This window comes from Protopterus annectens, chromosome 5.part1 (assembly GCF_019279795.1).
Source record: "Protopterus annectens isolate FY-2018-M chromosome 5.part1, PAN1.0, whole genome shotgun sequence".
Taxonomy (NCBI): Eukaryota; Metazoa; Chordata; order Ceratodontiformes; family Protopteridae; genus Protopterus; species Protopterus annectens.
The window spans coordinates 509,323,731-509,330,617 of record NC_056736.1 but is presented as its reverse complement, the minus strand read 5'-3'; positions in this window follow the sequence as shown (position 1 = coordinate 509,330,617).

Here is a 6,887-nt window from a genome sequence, read left to right as displayed (position 1 = left end):
AACAGCATGCAGGTACATTGATGGCACCGTGCCACCAATGTGGGAGTATTTCAACATAGCACTTGCATAGAAACAGATTTAAATAATTATTGAACAATAGGACATATGTCTCAACATTACAATTAAGTCAGCACATACCAATTGAGTTGTGTATTTAGTTTATTGTTGCAGATATGGTGGGGAGTGGGAGAAAAATGTCAATTAACTAGTATATTCCTGTAGTTTGCATTACATTCCTAGTCAGCGCTATTATCTGTGCCTTACAAGTATTAGTACACTACCCTATTGCTTTTGTTTGGCAGTGGTATGGCTGTCGACAACTATATACATTAAATGGTTTTACCTGCGGTATACACCTCTTACCTGGTATACCTGTGGAGGAATTGTTTAACACTGTTTCTACACATGCTCCTAGATTCCAGGTTGATGTTATGTACATACCTGTCCATCTCTTTTGACACACACTCTGGACATGTCTTAACCACATGCAGGTGAAGCGGGACATATTTTGACTATTGCCGTCTTAAACCTTTTGTGAATTGTACAATGACAGGTTTGTTTTCATTGACATTTTCAACATATGTACAGGCCTGACAGTTGGTTATATGACAGGAAATGCTGCCTACATGTCAGAGATTAGCACACTGATATGCCTGGGGGGCAGGGTGACAGCCGGCAGATATGGACGATTAACTGGACATTCTGGACATTTTCGTACACTTGTTGGGTATGAATCTGCATACAGCTTACTACCACTCCCAGGATTCAGACTATGGCTGTGTCTGCTAAAAATAAAACACTGCCCATCACAGTTGTGTGTGCTATATAGATATTGCTGTGTATCTCTTATCTGATTTCTGCCTGTAATTCTCCTGTGGTTTTACATTCTGACCTTGTATTACAACACTCTTATACAGGATTTCCTAGACAGTTATATTATGTAGTACAGTGAGGGTGACAGTGATGAGAAATACCTTATTATTCAGAGCAACTGCAACACTAACAATGTCATAAACAGTACCAGTACAGGAGATCAATCTTTTATTTCTAGGCACAGTGTTCATATCAGATAGACCTATGGGAGCAATGTTTGTTAGCACTACCTGAATGTTGCCACACAAATTTTTTATTTATTTTTTATTTATTTTAGTTTACATTTGTTGACCGGGCTAGTCTAACTGGATATATGTCCATTTTCAGTAGAGGCCCGGGGAGAAAAGCTCCAAGGAAAAAACATACAATTTAATAGAGAGTAACATCAAAACAGTTTTATACAGCAATAATTATACTAAAAAAGCAGTTTTATACAGCAATAAATTTAGCATAACATGTTAGCTAAAGAAATTCTTAAAAGAGTATAAAAAATAGAAGAATTAAAAGGTTTTTTCTCTCTCTCTCTCTTTTTTTTTTTTTTTTTTTTTTTTTTTATAATTTGGAATTACCAAATTCCACATTAGTACATTAGTATTGTGCACATACATCTCACTCTGTTACTGTACACATTCTGGTCACAGCTTGACAACATGGGGGTGTAGATGGGACATACTTGGCTTATTACCCTCATGACATTTGGGGGAGTTGCTAGAGTGACATGTTTGTTCTTATAGATGTCTGACAATCACTTGTATTTCCTGTTTGCTGCCTAAACATCTGGGATCATCCCACTGATTTCCCAGGGGGACATATCTGTACAGCTGTGGGGTATGATTCTGTATGTATCCTACTACCACTCCCAGGATTTGAACCATGGCTGCATGTGCTAAAAATGCAACAGTTCACATCTCAGTTGAGTGTGCTATTTGGATTTTATTGTCTGTCTTTTCTCTGTTTTCTGTCAAAGTCTCTCTCAGTTGTAGTATATGACCTCCTGGGATTACACTAGTCATATACAGACATTCCTACACATTTTATTTAGGTAGCACAGTGCGGGTAACAATGCTTCATACAACAGTACTATTAAGTGATTGCAAATCTACATTACCATATGATACCAGAGTAAACACATGCAGTCCAGCAGTTAGACCTTTATTGTCAGGCTATTATGCTTTTAATTACATACAACCTATATGAGACTCTTCCTGCCATATTCTCTGGTGTATGCAGTACATGCCTTAAACAATACAGGTTTTATACAGGTAATTAACTTACTACTACTTTTATATTTATTTCCTATGACAGTACATGCAAGAGTATTACTAACCTGCCTCACGTCGCAACCGTTCCAATCTACATCCATTTGGCCTCCTGGTTCATAGCCCGCTCACTTGTCACTGTGAAAGACATAAGAGGAATATTTAGCCATCCCTATCCGTAATATACATGAGCTGGCAATTATTAAACAGGTAGTGGACTGATACACACTGCTGAGACCAACCCTGTCCTCCTAGCCTCATGGATCCACTGAGCCAAGAGATCCCCCTTTCACCGCTTCCGGTCGGCATAGTGATGCCTGACCTGCTCACCAGTTCTGAGTATGCCAGTGGCACTGGTGAGGTCATGGGTGAGATGGTCTCAGGCTTCTGCTTTGTATTGGAAATCCTGGTACTGGCCCTGCAGCAGTCTCATATCATGGTTTTTCACAAGGAGTACTGCCATGACTCTGGAATCCTGGATGCCCCAGCGCTGCGCCCGAAAGCGCAAATCCTTTCCCATTGCAAACATAGTGCCTACAAGGGGAAGCTACAACCAGTTATGAGATGTATTCCCACCTGTTGGGTTTAAATAGGGCCAGTTTCCCACACTTTGCTGTGATTGGACGGTTTTGAAAAGGCTAAGCTATGGGCAAACCTACTCACCTAAGGTTGGCATTGCTTAAAGGGGTATACCAATGGGCAGATTGAGTTAGCTTGCCTACATATTGCTTACACCTACTAAGCTGGGCTGTGCAAAGCTTAGCGTTGCTTAATATTTAAGTTGCATTATATTTGCATTGTGGCATTGATTTATTATTCATTACATGTTATATATGTGTTTGGTATCCATGATTCATGTGTACCTACACTGTATGGGGTCCTTGTGTTTATTAGGGGATTTCAACACTTTATTACAATGACACCTCACATCTGGTCTTAATGCAGTACTCCAGTTCACATATTTATGTATTGTAGTAGGTTATACAACATAAAACTGTATATAGATTCCTTTCACACGTTCATTTTGAGTTTCCCATAGAGCAGATCTGTTTGGTGGTACCTCAGTCTGCTGTGATGGCTTGGTGGTTAACTACTGTGACTATAATGAACAGGATCCTGGGTTCACAACCTACAAAGGCTGTTTATATTATTTCTGGTCAGAACAGTGGCTGATGCATACAGAGTGATAAGGCACTTTTAAGCAATTGTAAGCGGATTTGTGTGGGTTTGCGTGAAGGTAAGCAATGCTAACCTCTGGTTGCATATGCTTATAGAGAGTTAGCTTCAATATTGCTTAACCTGTGTGTGCATTGTTTACCCCATTACCCCAGGGCAAACTGGCTTAAACTCTCTTAATACTGCTTAGATATGCTTACTTCCGCCTACTACTGCTTAGTTATGCTTACTCTTGCTTACTACTGTGTACTCCTGCTTACCACCGCACTAATTTAGACAGTAATGTCTAATGGTTCTTGGGAAAGTGGTGGATTTGGAAACTGTATGGAGTTATCATTCATTACACATTTTACCTTCCATTTGTATCCCTGATTCCTGTGTACATATACTGTATGGGGTACTTGTGATTATCTGTGGACTTTACATTATGACAATGACACCTCACATCTGCATTTAATGCAGTACTCCAGTTCACAAATATATGTTATGTCGTAGGTTATGAAACAAAATAAATTAATCATAAAGTGATATGGCATGGAAAATGGATCGTATTGGAGTGGGACTCAAACCGGGAATGACCGCTTGTAAAGTGAATGCTCTGCCCACTACACTATTGTTGTACTGCTTAATTTGCATATATCTAGCTTTTTATCCTCTTGTGCCATTTAAGCTGCATTTACTGTAGCTCAGCGATGGGCAAACCTGCGCAACTACGGTTAAATTTAATCTGTTTTATAAAAAAAAAAAAAAAAACTTCTTTATCTTTACTGCTTTAAATATTGCTCGTGTAAACTTGGGGGGGATGTTGCTGGGGGTATGGAACACCTATGAGCAGTCTTGCTCATTCTTATTCATACTCTGCTGTTCTTTATTGCAGGGGCGTGTATATTCTGAGAGCTCTGCTCTCAGACGTGCCCCCTGCACTCGTACACACTCCGTGTCCATTTAGGAGCTCAGGCAGCGCGCCTTCATTAATACGCATGGAACACTGCTGTCCTGCTCTTAAATGTCTGCTTCTGTGCAGGACTAAGCTAGTCCTGCGTGGAAGGATAGTGAATCCAGAGGTTTGTGTCTCTACTTCATTTTCTGTTGTTGCCAGCTTAAAAGGACAGCAAAAAAAATTGGTTTCATCCTTTAAGTTCCTGTGCCTAAAGTCTACCCATCAAGTGTTATATTACTGTCTTTACATTGTGTTTCATCCAGATATTTCATTAGCAACAATATTAATAGCCACTGTTACACTGGAGATGCTATACAGAAAGTGTTATTTGACCTGGAGCTTTCTGTTCGCTAATGGGATGTTCTCCTGAGAAAAATGCATGCTTATTTGTCTTTCTCATTTAATTTATATTGCTTGTCTAAGCAAAACCTAAGAGAAAGTGACTGAAATCATACCTTTTAGTCTATTGTTGCTTGCTTATGCAAGACAAGGAAGAAGGAAAAACATTCACCTGCCAGACCCGTGGCAGCAGAAAGAAAGGGAGAAAGCAAGTGTTTTTCTGTAAAGTGTTACTTTCTTCATTGCTGCAAAGAAAGAGAGAGAACAATTTTTTGATACTACGAAATGTACTTGATTGTATTGTTACACAAACCGGGAGAATTATTGCTTCAGACCTGACGAGATAACTGTGAGTACAGCACCTAACCAATAAAATGACTACGGAGTAGTTTGCATTTCTGAAGTTAATCTGGCTAGAAAGAAGAAACAAGTTTATTACTTTTGCTTTTACAACATGAAATGTATTATTGTATCTTTTGGGAAGTCATCAGGGAACTGCCACATTGACAATACACCTTTAACACAAAGACATACTCGGAGGCTCTAATAAAAAACTTATCAAAACAACAGAGGCTCCCAAAGCAGACATCCAAAAATCCACCACCTCAAAACAAAACAAATGCAATACATACTTCAATATATCAGTGTGTCGACCAATCGCAGCCCTTAAGGCCAAGCACCTTGCCTGACACACTAGTAATAGGTGACTCCATAGTCAGACACACAGATGTCCCACTGACCAGGCTGAACAAGGAGAAGGTGACTGTGAGCTGTCTATCAGGAGCTAGGATCCGCCACATAACACACGCACTCAGGTCACTCCAAAGCAAGTATAAATATGACTCCATCATTGTCCATGCTGGTGTGAATGACCTGAGACGTACCTCCCTGAACTACATGAAAAGAGACACAGAGGAGCTCTCCGATTATGCAGCCCAGGCTGGTATGACCCTGACCCTGAGCAGCATCTTGCCCTCACCAAGAATGATACCACAATACAAAGACAAGATGATCAGCTTTAACAATTGGCTCAAGTACTGGTGTCATTCTAAGGGGATCCAATGTCTGTCTGCCTGGGATGATATGTTGGACAAGCCACGCTGCTTCGCAAGAGATTGCTTACACCTGTCACCACTGGGCTTCCGGATATTGGCTAAGGCTCTTGCCACCCCCATAGTGCCTTTTTTAGGCAAGGCTCAAAAGACAAACCCACCTCCTTAGAAAACAAAAATGGAAAAAAAACTAAGGGTAATGCTGCTCAACGCCAGAAGTCTACATCTCAAGATGCAGGCACTTGATGCACTCTTCAGCATGGAGAACATCGACGTCTGTGCAGTAACTGAAACCTGGTTCAAGGCTCCTGAGAGCAGCCCAGTGCTACCAGGCTATACCTCATATCATGCTTTTCGGCCTCAAAACCCGGGCTGAACCACAAAGGGAGGGGGAGTGTCCATATTCACAAAGGACACCCACACCTCCAGGTTAGTAGCAACGCATGAAGCATCAGAGACCATACAGGTGCAACTAACCATAGGCAAAACTGCTATACAACTGGTAGCATGTTACAGACCACCCTCCCAATCTCAAGAACCCCACTCAGCCTTCCTGAAGACATTGGAGGATATGAATGTATCACAAAATACCATCATACTGGGAGACTTCAACTACCCAAACATAGATTGGGTACATTATTCTAGTCCTAATACCCTAGCCCAAAAGTTCCTGTAATTCATAAATTCAAATGCACTGGAACAACTAGTCACCTCTCCCACTAGAGGAGATAATATACTAGACCTGATCATCACAAACATGGGGACAAAATGCTCCACACCTGAAGTATACCCCTCACTAGTGAGATCTGACCACAAACTAATCACCCTGGATATACATATCCCACCTCCACCCCCAGCACAAAAGACCACAGTGAAAAACTTCTCAAAAGCAGACTTCACTCTTCTTAAGACTGAGATGGTATCCTTTAAGCCCACTGTGCCAGTGGATACCACATCCCACAATGCCGAATCCTTCACAAATGCTTTCTATGGACATCTCCAAGAATGCATGGATCATGCAATCCCAAACAAATCCAAGTCCCTCTCCACCAAATGTAAGCATCCTGTCTGGTGGACCTCAGCCATAAACAAATTGTATAACAAAAGAAGGAAGCTACTGTACATCAGAGCGAAATCCCATGAAGGGAAGACATCTCTGATCAACATTAGCAGAAAACTACATTCTCTCATAAAAACATCCAAGGCAAACTTTGAGAGAAAAATCACTAAAGACACTAAAGATAACCA